This window comes from Mus caroli, chromosome 4, assembly GCF_900094665.2.
Source record: "Mus caroli chromosome 4, CAROLI_EIJ_v1.1, whole genome shotgun sequence".
Lineage (NCBI taxonomy): Eukaryota > Metazoa > Chordata > Mammalia > Rodentia > Muridae > Mus > Mus caroli.
Genome location: NC_034573.1, coordinates 30,802,268 through 30,817,584, shown reverse-complemented (window position 1 = coordinate 30,817,584; position 15,317 = coordinate 30,802,268). Strand labels below are relative to the sequence as shown.

The 15,317-nt window shown below is 35.1% G+C and overlaps 1 protein-coding gene across 15 annotated transcripts in view; it reads left to right on the top strand.

The window, feature by feature from the left end:
• The window catches only part of Lingo2 (leucine rich repeat and Ig domain containing 2), a 1,160,577-nt gene that overhangs the window by 491,989 nt on the left and 653,271 nt on the right, over nucleotides 1-15,317 (top strand). For all 15 annotated transcript variants that reach the window (XM_029476375.1, XM_029476378.1, XM_029476377.1 and 12 more), the window contains one exon: nucleotides 400-479. The gene's annotated coding sequence lies outside the window, so the exon portion shown is untranslated. The remainder of the gene's footprint in view (nucleotides 1-399; nucleotides 480-15,317) is intronic.

Here is a 15,317-nt window from a genome sequence, read left to right as displayed (position 1 = left end):
AAAAAAAAAAAAGCCAAGTAAAATTATCACTGTAAAAAATACATAGACAAAGCTCTCTGGGTCATGGAGAAAAAATATTTATGCAGTAATTTGTGAAGAGTAAGAAAACACTTTGGTAACAAATTTTTGTTTTCATAGTATAACACTTTCTTAATAAAATAATATGTAATTGAATGTGTGATTTCCTTGTAGTACTTTATAATCTGGACCCTATTTTCATGTCTTGGAAGTTGTAGACAGGCATAATTCCCAGTGCAGCTTAACAAAAGCCATAATAACAGCAATATACTGCAAAGCACTTTTTAAGTGACAGTGTGGAGCGATGATAAAATTTTATGGTTAATCACCATAGAGACATATATTACTCTGAATATTCTTTCACTTTCCTTTTATTTATAGGTATTGGAGAGTGACACAGGAAGACAGCATCATGAGCTCTGGGGACTTCTAAGCTACTCTGTGGATTTTTAACATATGAGGTAAACACTGAGTTTATTTTGATTGTGTTTATAAAATGAAGGTAAATAGCATCATAAAAGTTGTGAAAACTATGCTTAGATTCTACTCATACTTGCTTCATGTACTATATGAAAATTATAGCATTTTCCTTTTTATTTTTTCAATTATTTGTATTATTTTGTTAAGTATTGTATGTTGTATGTGGCTCTTTTTTATTTTTTAATTATGTATTTTTTATACACATCTTCTGACCTAACCTCTGACTATGTGGGATCTGGGAATTGAACTTAAGTAATCTAATTTAATGACAAGTGTCTTTAAAAATACTAATCAATTATTACCACTCCCAACCCTCACCAGCGGCATTTCTTTTTGAAGTAGATGGTTATTAATATACAGTTCTAAAATTGCTCAAGGTGCAGAAAATGAGAGACAAGGAAATGACCAGCTCTAATTGACTCTATCAGACATTTAGCCCAAGTCTCCCGGGTCATTCTGAAGGAGACATGGAGATTATAATTCAGAAGTATTTTATATTATTTGTGACTATTGAGAAGGGTGTTGTTTCCCTAATTTCTTTCTCAGCCTGATTATTCTTTGTGTATAGAAAGGCCATTGACTTGTTTGAGTTAATTTTATATCCAGCTACTTCATTGAAACTATTTATCAGGTTTAATTCCACCAGGAGTTCTCTGGTGGAATTTTTAGGGTCACTTATATATGCTATCATTTTATCTGCAAAAAGTGGTATTTTGACTTCTTCCTTTCCAATTTGTATCCCCTTGATCTCCATTTGTTGTCGAATTGCTCTGGCTAGGACTTCAAGTACAATGTTGAATAGGTAGGGAGAAAGTGGGCAGCCTTGTCTAGTCCCTGATTTTAGTGGAATTGCTTCCAGCTTCTCACAATTTACTTTGATGTTGGCTACTGGTTTGCTGTAGATTGCTTTTATCATGTTTAGGTATGGGCCTTGAATTCCTGATCTTTCCAAGACTTTTATCATGAATGGATGTTGGATTTTGTCAAATGCTTTCTCCGCATCTAACAAGATAATCATGTGGTTTTTGTCTTTGAGCTTGTTTATATACTGGATTATGTTGATGAATTTCCTTATATTAAACCATCCCTGCATCCCTGGAATGAAACCTACTTGGTCAGGATGGATGATTGTTTTGATGTGTTCTTGGATTCGGTTAGCGAGAATCCAGATGCCCCTCAACAGAGGAATGGATACAGAAAATGTGGTACATTTACACAATGGAGTAATACTCAGCTATTAAAAATGAATGAATTTATGAAATTCCTAGGTAAATGGATGGACCTGGAGGGCATCATCCTGAGTGAAGTAACTCAGTCACAAAAGAAATCACATGATATGTACTCACTGATAAGTGGATATTAGCCCAGAAACTCAGAATACCCAAGATATAAGATACAATTTGTGAAACACATGAAAGTAAAGAAGAACGAAGACCAAGGTGTGGATACTTTGCCCCTTCTTAGAATTGGGAACAAAACACCAATGGAAGGAATTACAAAGACAAATTTTGGAGCTGAGACAAAAGGATGGACCATCTAGAGACTGCCATACCTGGGGATCCATCCCATAATCTGCCTCCAAACACTGACACCATTGCATACACTTGCAAGATTTTTTTGAAAAGGACCCTAATATAGCTGTCTCTTGTGAGACTATGCCAGGGCCTCAGAAGTGAATGCTCACAGTCAGCTATGTGATGAATCACAGGGCCCCCAATGGAGGAGCTAGAGAAAGTACCCAAGGAGCTGGGGAGATCTGCAAACCTATAGGTGGAACAACAATATGAAATAACCAGTACCCCCCCAGAACTCATGTCTCTCGCTGTATATGTATCAGAAGATGGCCTAGTCGGCCATCAGTGGAAAGAGAGGCCCATTGGTCGTGCAAACTTTATATGCATCAGTACAGGGGAACGCCAGGGCCAAGAAGTGGGAGTGGGTGGGTGGGAGAATGGGTGTGGGAGGGTGTGGGGGACTTTTGGGATAGCATTGGAAATGTAAATGAAATAAATACCTAATAATAAAGAAAAAGAGTCAGAAGTAGTCAGTGTCTAAAATGAAACATTTGTTGGACATGAAGACACAGCTGCACATGTAAACTCCTGTCAGCTGTCACTGCAGGCACATAGCCTTCAAGTGCAACAAACCAACTGACAGCACAGATGGGGGATGGTTCATGAAGTTCAATCAGTAGCTGAGTGGGTGTTGGCAATTGATTTCTAGGGGAGTGAGAGCCAGTTCTCTTCAAGCATTCAGATACTTAGACTGCTTATAAATTGTCCCATTCCCATGCATATGGAGGCAGCACTAAGTGGACTTGAAGAGGTTTAAAAATCTCTCTCTCTCTCTCTCTCTCTCTCTCTCTCCCACACACACACACACACACACACACACACACACACATAAAGAGAAGAAACAGAGACACAGAGAGACAGAACGCACATGAATAAGAGACAGGGAGTTGCAGGGGAGGGAATGGGAAGAATTTGATCAAAATCCATCAAATATATGTATGTAGAAGAATGTTGCATGTCTGAAGCTGTACGTTTATGAATGTTTATGCTTAGTTTAATGATACAGTAGGTGCACAGGGTCCTGAGGGGTAAATAAATTTAAAACCATGTAACTTCTGCTTCTTCTGTCATTAGTCCTAGCAGCAATTTCTTCAGTATTATGTATATGTGTTGTGTGTGCGTAGGCTTCCCTTGAAGCTTGTGCCCACATTTCTATTGTTCTGTCTCTGTTTATGATGTTTCTTCTGCACCAAAATTTTATATATGAACATTTGTGCTTCTCCTCCATGGTCTGATGCTGGAATGAAACATTGGTTACCTTTGCTTTTATCTGTACACTGAAACACAGAGAAATGAATATGGAAATAAGGATGGGTGAGGACATAAGGATTAGCTAGCATCTGTTAGGAATACTGTGGTGAATACCTGTAAGCCTAGCACTCAAGAAGCTGAGGGAAGAGTATTGTGAGTTTGCGATAAGCCAGTGCTATAACAGTAAAAGCTTGCATCAGAAACCTGAAAAGTAAAGATAAAATTAAATTTAAACAACAACAACAAAATGTGCCTAATTTAACAAGAACAGGCAAGTGAATGAGACCCTACAAGTTTTTTCCTGGTAAAAAACAAACTACAGGACTCACTGAAAATTATATATATATATATATATATATATATATATATATATATATTCTTTGCAAAAAAGATAGACCTCTTTCTTCCCTACATCATATACCTCAGATGAATAGTAGTATTAAGGAAAGGGTGGTTTATATGTAAATGGTATACCTATTTCAAATTGTGAAAACATACATATACACATATTCATATCAGTATAGAAGAGTAAGTTGTGATCCATAGGAAAGACGATGTGCCTGAACAGATATATAGATCTAAATAAGAAAAAGAAGGAAGGAAGTGAAAGACGGAGGGAATATCGGAAGGAGGGAGAGAAAAACGGGAAAGAAAGATCTAGTAAGGAAATATTTAAAAATAAATTTATGTCCAGGAGTAAAACATGAAACCATGGATTAAAAAAAAAAAGTATTGAATTAGCTGTAACAAATATAAAGGCATCATTGACAAATTCAAGTCTCACAGTGCCTAAATGTAAGCTTCACACCAGGGCATACAGCTCGTTTCTTACAATGCTGTCCATTCTGTTATCTTGAATCCAGTAATAACATTGAAGGGGAAGCTGTTAATTTGTTTTACTGAAACTGGGATAGCATTTGAAATGTAGATGAAGAAAATATCTAAAAAAAAAAAAAGTTCTTCAAATCAAAAAGAAATATTTAATGGCACTTAAAATGTGATAGATTTGACATTTTTCAAAGACACTATCTAATGTAATTGTTTCTTAGGATATTTCTTAGCCTCCTTTCACAGTCTGTACTGTGGGTTTTAGTGATCTGGATGAATGAACCTCTTCTTGATTGAATTTATGGAAACACAAAAGTTATATTTGATCCTAAAAACAGAAAAACTACTGTTTCATATGTGCCTTGATAGCACACTTTTACAAGCATATTATTTTTTTGACATGCTAAAAGTGAAATGGAAATTATTACTTTGTGAAATTATTGGAAGTTATTTTGAACATTAAAATTCCATTTGCTTGTGAAGGGGTGTTTTAAAAATATCAAATCCTTACGCAAATTCTTTCCACACTGACAACTTCTATTTTAATAAAACCTTACATCAACGAAAAAATGATGTAAAGTTTTGGCTTATTCTTACACTAGATTCATTTTACTTTCACCCTCAGTCTATGGTACAAAGGTTTTCCTGTAGATAGATATATCTAATGGCCTTGATATCTCGCAATCAGTTCATCTCTGTATTTTGACCAGTTGTGGATTATGTCTGCGTGCTGCATGAGAAACTTCTTTCGTAAGATGTGAGAGATCTTAATCTGTGGTTATAAACTGAGTTTTAGAATGCAAGACGGAATCATGTTAGCCTATGACCATAGTCGGTATTTCTCTAAATTCCATGATGACTTCACTATATAATGCATGTGGCTTGGTTTCTGGTAACAAGCATGATTTCCTTCCTGTCAAGTGGGTCTTAAATGCAAATAGAGAGCAATTAGTTACTGCCAAGATAGATGCATATCACTCTTACGCCTTTAATGACATCTTGTTATGCTAGACCTTCTTATTCATAGGCGTCACAACTGGGTAGGTATCTACAATGCTTCCCCGACAAAAACATGTATAACATCCTTAGGTACTGTGAAAGGCATATGCACAGAAGGAGGCTTTCAAGTCTGTCTCAATTAAACAGTGTTTCTATCACAAATCTACCAGCACTTTTTAAAGCTGTTTTTTTCTTTTTGTTTCTTTTTTTTTAAATTTTTTAGATGTTTTCTTCATTTACATTTCAAATGCTATCCCCTTTCCTAGTTTCCTCTCAGAAAATGAAAATCCCCTATAAAACCCCCCTCCCCTTGCTCCCCAACCCACCCACTTTTACTTCCTGACCCTGGCATTCCCCTATACTGGGCCATAGAATCTTCACAAGAACAAGGGCCTCTCCTCCCATTATTGATGGCCGACTAGGCCATCCTCTGTTACATATGCAGCTAGAAACACGAGTCCCACGATGTTTTATCTTTGATTAGTGGTTTAGTCCCAGGGAGCTCTGGGGGTACTGGTTAGTTCATATTGTTGTTCCTCCTATAGGGCTGCCAGCCCCTTCAGCTCCCTGGGTACTTTTTGTAGCAACTTCATTGGAGACCTTGTGTTCCATCCAATAGATGACTATGAGCATCCACTGAACTATTTTTTTCTTCAAAACTAGTATAAGCGTGTGTAAGAGAAAATTGTACCTTATAAACTTACATTTGTTTGGGAAAAATTCCAGAGCAGGAACAATAACAAAGCAATGTGAATTTACTTGTTTGTATAACACTGGATTCTAAACTATTTGAGATAATGGAAGTTCTCTGTAAATACGTTAAGATCAAGTTAGAAGTGCTCAAAATGTATATCTGTGTCTCTAAAGCAGGCTCATAACATTTGTGTATAGTAGAACCCAGTATGGAACTATTTGTTTTTGTGGTTGGCTGGTTGGTTGCTTTTGATTTTAAAATAGAATTACAGGAGTTTATTCTACTAACAAAACATAGAAAGAATAAGAGAATAAGAATATATCTGACATATAATGTATACATACTGCATAAAGCTGAAATATAAGAGCTACATGAAGTGCTGTTATAGATGAGATTTATTTTGAAGCAGTATGTTACCTAGCTGGAGGTATTCCTAAAGGCTGCTACTACAAGTATTTGTCACCTTGCTGGTGCTTGCAGCTGTTGGTTTGGTGTGTTTAGCCAGCCAACTGCTTCACACAGTAGATTTGGTTACTCATATCTAGTTGATCTGTCATTGTTTCATGGTCTTCTTTGCAGAGAAGGGATGTTTACATTTGTCCCTAGATCATTTTATTTAATGCCATTATGATCTTTGATGTTCCATAGTATCTTTCTTTAAGAAACCCTTTAAGAAATATCATTTAGAAAAAAATGGTAGAATTGTTTTAGTCCTATAAATTAATTAGAAAGTGCTTTAAATTATCTGTGAAGCAGGATGAAATAAATGGCTACGGAATAGGAATATTTCCATGTCATCAACCATCTTTCTGATATGATCAGCCCAAATTAAGGCGCAATGCATTATTGAATACAATCTAGGCACAATGCATTATTGTAAACAATCCAAGACTCAGAGCTTATTTATGAGCTTGAGAGGGGATAACAACAATGATGCTTATTTAATAGCATCTGAAGATTGGTTAGTAACTAGTAGTTGGAGAAGAACTGACTTATCATCCATCATAAACTACATGCCTTGACATTTCAGTAACCTTCAGTTGAGCCTGACATGTAGTTTCCTAGCAGTTCACTTTAGAGCATAAATTTAAATCTTTTGAGAATATTTTGTTATTTTTAGTAATTTGGGGCAATGCCTAAGATAAGATGTTGTTCTTTTAATTAGGCACTTCTTTATATACTGTACAAAATTATTTCATTCTAAAGAATTTGTTATCATTGGTTTAGATTTTCTTTTGTACTTCATGAATATAGTAGGAGTCTATCAAAGTGATACCTTCTGATTGGGCATCTTATTACTATGGAGTTTCCAAAGAAGTGCATCTTTAAAATGTGGGGTTTTTTTTGTCCTTAATTATCAAGGCCAAATATGTGGACTCTAACATTCATTCCAGAATATATTTATCAACATTTCTTCTAGTCAGTATCATTCAACTGCACTATGGTTCTAAGATACAATATTTAGAGATAATTGCCTAAATTATATGATTTCTTTTAATTCAACTACACACCTAAGTTTTTATCAATGGCTTAAATAAGGCTATAAAAGCCTTTGTGTTTTGTCTAAAGAAACACTTTTATTGAAACTTAGATTAGACCAATGTTATCCCCTCATACTGGTTTGTGTTATAGATGCTGAAAACCCCTGCTTAAATTTAGTATTTTAAGGTGTGGGTTTCTCTATTCTTCATGAAGTATTTCCAATAAGGAGACCATGGCAATATTTTCTGCTAGTTTGACTACATACACAGTTGGGCTTTTCTGACAACTGTTTGTTTGTAACTGAAACCCTCTGAGGATGTGCAGGGTTCTAGAAAGCCCAGAGGCAAAACTGCTTCTTAGTTTCATTTATGCTCCCTAATTATAAGTAATATAAACTGATACAATCCTTTTCATAGGCTTTTCATTTTAAGTGTGTATTATAGGGCAATAATAATACACTATTGAGAGAAATGCTCAATAACAGTAAGAGTTGTAAAAGCAAAACAAGCTGAGAAGCTGAGATGTTGGTTGGAATTGTATTGTCATGAAAATTCCACATATGTAGTATGTTTCAAACTACAAATTTATCGAGTCTCTATCTACAATATCTATGCAGACTCTAGAGCAAAAAAAAAAAAATATTCAAAGGTGTAGAAAACTGAGTATCCAAGGAGAGACTTGAGGAGCCACACTGGAGGGACTCCAGGATTCAAGTAAAAAACCCAGGCTTGTAGGCACCGCTGAACATTCTTCCCATTACACTGATAGGAGAGGCTGGCTTCCTTAGCAGAGCTCACTCCTCTATCCACCCAGAACATTCTTCTTTTCATCTTACATCTAAATGCCAAACTAACCAAATCTTACTCGCTATCCTGCCTAACCTATATTTTTCTTAAAAACATTGAATTTAAGTAATTTAAAATGAAAAACTTAGGATTAAGCTAGGAATGAACATAGGGCTCTTAAGCATTGTTCCTGGGCTGTGTATCACAGTTCTGCATACTGGCATTCTGCTTCAAAGATTATTTAACATGGATGGTAAACCCTCTCCATTTGTCAGTGTTTCATGCAGATAGCTTCCATAGATTGAACAGAAGGATTAACACTGTGGTTGAAGGAAGGCATCACTGAGCCCAAGCCTTACCTAGTTGATATCTAGCAGCAATTCTAGAATTGAATATTTGAATTATTTTTTCACCTATTTTAATATTTTTTAACAGAAAAAAATTAGGAAACCACCAAAACCTTCTTAGGTAGAAAGCAAATGTAATAATTTATTTTTGTCCTCTACTTATCTAGTGTCTCATAGTAACTATACAAGTGTCCTCCATCAGAACAAAGAGTTTAAATACTTCAGGTTTCATTAGACTTCACAGTTCAGGTATACTCTCAAGTTTATTAAATTATTGCTAGTCCACATCCTTATACAACCCATGTATATGACATTTGTTTTATGACTCAGTGATTACCTGTGTTGTACAGAGGCAGGAAAACAGAAGGAGCTAATATTTTAATATGCTTTACATGTTTTTATTGTATATCCATTTTTATCTTCAAAGATCCATGTTTTTTGAAGGAAATTAAAATATTCCTTTTTTTTTGTATTTTGAAGAATCGAAAGGGAAAAGCTTTAATGAGTCGAACCCTCTTTACCTCCTAGTGAATTGACATAGTAAAAACCAAATTGATGTAATTGAGTTTTGCTTCTGTCGTGGTTTTATAGCTGTGAATTTCCAACCATGATATTCTACCTTGTTTCAGGATCAAAACAACGGCGGCAGCTAACCATAGATCGAAACTCTCTGAAATTATGACCCTAAATATGAGTTCCCTTAAAATCTTTCAGATACTTATCAGAACTATGAAAATTCAACTCACATATCCAAGAAGATATAATTAAGATGTTACCAAGGATTATTTATCAAGAAAGGCAAGCAATAATGTTTCTTTCTTTTCTTATTATGGTCCTAGGGATTGGATACAGAGCCTCACAAGTGTTAGGCAATGTCTAAACCATTGATCTATATCCACAGACCAAGAATATTTAGCAAGGATAAGTATTCAACAATAACAGTGAAGATGTCACAGTAGAGCTAAAAAGGAGTCCTCTCTGTTCTTCCTTCACAATCCCCTGTCATTTGTTAGGACACAAAAGGAGGACTACTTTAAAGGTTGTTAAGAAGTTGATGAATATCCTCATGCTTACATGAGAATAAATTTAGAGAGTAACAAAAAAAAGCCTGAATTTCTTTCCCCTGGAAGATAAATAATTTTGCTACCCCATGTAAATTTCCCCTCAAAAAGGAATATCAGTAAGATTAATCTCAGCAGGACTCTGCCAAACTTATTGCATTCAGGCCTCCCTCTGGATTCTGATTACATTTTATCCTACTGTTGTGTGACACCTAGCGTCCTTGGAATCTCTCTGTTTCTCAGTACATGCCCTGCATGTAATTTACAATAGCATTAGCTGAGTTCAGCACCTAATTAATTCACCAATCAGCTGTCAGAGCCTGTGATCTTTTCCTAGTTCACTGGTGAGTTCCCTGTGGGAGAATCAGTATTCTGAGCGTGTCATTTCCACTCTGCTGTGTGGTGTTTGCACAGAGTGCCAAGTTATGCTGCATGTTCATGGAAATTATGCCATCCTCAGGGGTGCCTTGATGACTCTGTTAAAGACACCTTCTCTCACCCCTCCTCTCTGGTCTCATAAATACTCGTTCTCTATGGCACAGTAAAGTTTGCACAGAGGCACAGCATTTGAAATCAGCTTAGAATTGTTTCATAGTGACACATACCCCTTTGAGCTATCCATTTTATTGTTAAAAAATGGTACCCCAATTTGTTCTGAGAAGTAACTATTTTAGCCTCCTTTTGAGATTTGATTCTATTTTAAGACTGCATTGTCTTACATTCTCCACAGCGAAGGTATTTTTACAGTAAAAGATTCACATGCCTATAGCTTTGTAGTTTTATACATTATAATGAGAAACTGTGTGTTAATGAACACTTTTAACATCAGACAGGAAATTCTGGAAGTGACAATAAAAATGATACTTGCCTAAACAGAGGCAATGAGTACAGAATATGGGCAAGCTTAGTGAGCTGTGAGTGGGGTGGGCTTAATCTACAAAGCAAGTGATTTGCTCTGATTTTGAGGTGCAAGACTGTCTATGGAACCAAAAAGGCAAGGTCTTTATTCTTCTGCATGGTTGCATGGGTGGACATAATTCTGGGGAAATGACTTGTACTGGGTTTATTTTGAAGAGGATCTAGAAAGAAGAGGTGGACTCATCCCAAAATGATTGCATCCCAACTATAAGTGCCTCTTTCTTGTACCAACACTCTGTCCTTGTGATAGACATGACCAGCAACCACTGCTCAGAGAATGAACTGATATGGCAGAAAAGGAAAGATACCATGCTTCAAACAAGTACAGCTTAAGGTCCCAGGAGATAGAAGTTTTTGTTTTCTGTCCTTGTATATAGCAAATTCCAACTGTCTTCTTCTTATGCACACTTGATTCTCGGATCCATTATAATATAGGCATCCTCACTTACTAATGCATCTAGCTTTTCAAGTAAGAAGATGTTAGGGAGAATGGGGCAGTAAGGAACACATATACTTTAATGGGCAGAAGGTCCTAAATTAAGTCCCCAGAAATGAACTTGCCTTTTGTCCCATAGAAGTCCCTGAAATGACTCATTTTCAATGGAAAAACAAAGAGAGAGAGAAAAGAAAGAATTGAAGAATCTGCATATTTAATATAAGAATCTGCTTTGATAATTGCATGATGAAATTTAGAATTAAGTAACAAATGAAGCTCACACTTTCATGCTCAATACAATGTCTTCATTTGGTTTTTCATTCTCAGACTTGTGTAGGTCAAGGATATGTGGTTTTTAAGACCCTGAGCTTGTTGTTTTCAGCTAATTTGGTTCCTGGTGAGTCAGCTATGGGTAGGTAATGCCAAGTTATTGAAGATAGCCTTACCTCCTCATTATTTTCTCTCAGAGGCATCACCAATGGCCTCATAACGGATGAAACGGTTTCAAGACAAGGAGCACAAACTTTTAAGACTTCTCAAAGCCAAGGCTAAACACAGGCTAAGAGCTCCTTTTTATTTTTACTATGTTGGCTACAGCGAGTCACAACTTCAGTTCACATGCAGGAAATGGACACATGGAATCCATGACAACAGCACAATATAACAGAAAGACAGTGATCCACCAGACCATCCCCATCTAAAATGGCTTGCTTCATATGTTGTCTTGTTGACTGGTCAAATTCAATATTGAAAACAAACCATTTTTAAATATATGACATGTAAATAATAATATGTCATGGATAACAACACTGTTCATCATCCATTGTAAGGCAAAAAAAAATCATAAAACTTGAATTAACTGTTTTGTTCTTTAATTCAATTTCTTCCTTTGTCCTGTTACATTTAAGTTGCATTATGAATTTTGTATTTTCTTTTGCCTTTCATCCTGGCTTTAGACAGTTTTATCTAAGAGTCATTGTTATGGAATATGTAAAATAATGATTTTAACTTTCTACTAATAGAATTTGAAATATTCAGAACTGATATCTTAAATTAGGTGTTTAATCTTTTTTACATTTATAAAAAGTTCTGGAAAAGCAATTAGTCAAGGAAAAGAGATAATATCTGATTTTATTTCTACTTCCTTTGTTTGTAGTGAGATGCTAAGAACAGTTCACATTATCTGCCTGTTGAGGAGAGGTACATTAAATATTTGTTGACCTATTTTAAAACCATATAGATGTTGGCCAAACTTTTTGTCCTAACTCGCTAATAATCTTTATAGTAATATGAAATGTGGAATTGTGGTTTGAATGCCCTTTAACCTTAGACTTTCATTTTGTATCATGGCAGTAGAATTTCTTTTTTAAGAAATGTTATTTTATTAATTATTTTAATTATTCACATTCCAAATGTTGCCCCCTTCCTGGCCATCACTCCATGAGTTCTTCACCATACCCCCTACTTTTGGCTTAATTTCTAAGGAATGCAAAGTTGTAGACCTTGCGCCTCAGTTTGGATAGATCTTATATTTCTTCATGAAGAGATTGAGTCATTGATATGTTAAGTCTATTAAAGAGGCAATATTCTGACTACATAATACAAGTGGCATCATACTATCTACTTTCCTCATTACTGGTGACATTAATTTGTAATTTCAATAAAGTTAGTGACTGCTGAATTTGCTACCATGTAATTAGTAATTTTTCTTCATAATTAGCATGAAACTACTGAAGTCTTGTTTTATTATCCTTTGTGACCTTTTGTGTTAGCTAATTTGAAACTAGGTAAATACTGTATTGCTTGTTAAATTTTAAAATACCTGCCTTAAAATTATTTTTGGTATTTCTTGACAAATAATCAATGCCCTTCAGGTTTCATTTTGTATCATAATTTTTTCCCTGTATTTTAAGAAGTCTTTTCTCTGAGTGTCAGGAAGAATTTGGCACCCATGTGCCATGAACTGCCAGAATAAGAAAGAGTTTCCTACACTAACACTTATAGCCTACATTAAATTCTTCTTTCTTTCTTTCTTCTGGCTGTTGTTATTCATAGAATGACTGCAAGTTTCTTGTTGAATTTGAAATTGTTCGTGTATTTTTTTTGAAATTCAAATTATTTGTATATTTGGCCCTTCATGTTATCATAGCTATCATAGAGAATTTAGAGTGTATGTGAAACATTCTTTTGATAGTAACCTACTAAATTAGATTGCTATTAAGTTTGTATCACTTTCAATATGCAAAAAAATATATATTCCTAAATGATTCAACATCTACTATTATAAAATTGTAGGTATATGTGCAAGCATTAACACTTTAATTTTCAAATCATTTCATTATTGAATGTAATTATTATCAGAGTTTTGAGTGCAGAGCCAATTATGCGAATCCAGCCCAGGTGTTCTGTCTCTAGAGGTTTCACTCTTAACCTCTGTACCCCACTGCAACGAAGATCGCCTTCTGAAATGTTTGGAGGTAACTGGAAAGTTATGTACTATTGCAAAATCTCTCAGGTTGTAAGCAATAAAATAGTCACGTGTTTCTCAAGATATAGAAAAAAAACTTGTAGAAAGTCAGCTTATTTTTAATTAGTGTCTTAGTCAGGGTTTCTATTCCTGCAGACATTATGACCAAGAAGCAAGTTGGGGAGGAAAGGGTTTATTCAGCTTACACTTCCACACTGCTGTTTATCACCAAAGGAAGTCAAGACTAGAACTGAAGCAGGGCAGGGAGAAGGAGCTAATGCAGAGGCCATGGAGGGATGTTCTTTACTGACTTGCTTCTCCTGGATTGCTCAGCCTGCTCTCTTATAGAACCCAAGACTACCAGTCCAGGGATAGTCACACCCACAAGGGGCCTTTCCCCCTTGATCACTAACTGAGAAAATGCCTTACAGCTGGATCTCATGGAGGCACTTCCTCAACTGAAGCTCCTTTCTCTGTGATAACTACAGCTTGTGTCAACTTGGCACAAAACCAGCCAGTACAATTAGCAAGACAGTTGGGACAAAATTAATTTGACCTGATGTCCCCGTGAATCCAGTTCACTTTCTGTAATACCACACCATAAATGTCTGGCTAAATGAAAATAAATATGCTTATTTGATATTACTCTAATAAGGACATCAACATAACTCTATGATGTCAGTTTATAGTCAAAATGCTAAAATGATCATGCTACAGACACCATACATTAATTATACATAAACTGTTTTACTTGCTTTATTTGAATGTTTGACAAGTGATTAAGATAACCCATTTTTATACAGATAATCTGATTATTTCCAACTTTTCTACTTCTCTTAGGCAAATATAATTGACATAATAGATTTGTACATTAATTTTGAAATAATCAAGATAAGGGTAGTTTGTGAACATAAGAGATTTTGGAAAATGTCTCTTAAGTAAAATACAAACTAATGTATAATTGTTCATTTAGTAAAACTATTCATACTGCTCAGTGATACCATGAATAATGGACAATCACAGAATATAATTGAAATTGTAAATTAACTCAGCCTTTGAGTTTTCATGGATTTCTTGCCATTACTACTGCTATGATATTGCTATAAAATGGGCACTTTTTGAATATTGCCCAAGAAATATTATTTTGTTCATTATTGAGAGGACTTATATATTCAACGTTTGTTCTATCTATAAGCATAAATTACTAGAGTAAAACCCTTTTCTCATCTCTGTGTATCAGGGAGGATAAACCTGTCCTTGTTATCTGTGTTTTCTTTATGATGTCCTTTGGCCTTCTTTACCCGTGGTCCTCATTCAAGCCAGACTGGCGTGCAGTTGTTCTTTCTCCTATAAGCTTCCCTTTCACCCTTCTTCCTCCCCCTAAATTCTTACACTATTAATTCTTTTTCCCAATATTGAAGATTCAAAAAGATTCTCTTTCAAAGTCTTTATATTTTTGCTTTGTAGATCTACAATATGTGAATTATGATCGTGGATTTACTATTATTTGTTGTTGTTGTTGTTTAGACTGTAATTGTAAAGTGTGATTTTTGTGGGTGTTTCACATCATTTGAGAATTTCAGTCCTATATTAGGTAGAAGCATAAAGTTTCTTGGATGGAAACTCAGAGATTTACTCCTTTCATTTTCAGTTTCTGTTGTTTTATGAGTTGTGAACGACTTAGGCTGGACTTAAGGAAGAACAACAAAATTCTGAAAATTTCAGATGAGGTGGACTTAAACCACACCAAATTAGTTTTACGTATTTTAAGCATTTGAAAATGCCAATCTAATAATGGACATTTTAAAAAGTAAAAAATAAAAGACAATAGTATCTGGAAATAGATTGGCTCAACACAATTCAGAAATTATTCTTAAGCTTCACTGTTTTGAATAATATTAGTTTATTTTAGTGGGAATAGAAGGAAAAGGTATAATATACAAAGACAAACAATGTGAGAAGAAGGAGGAGAAGGAG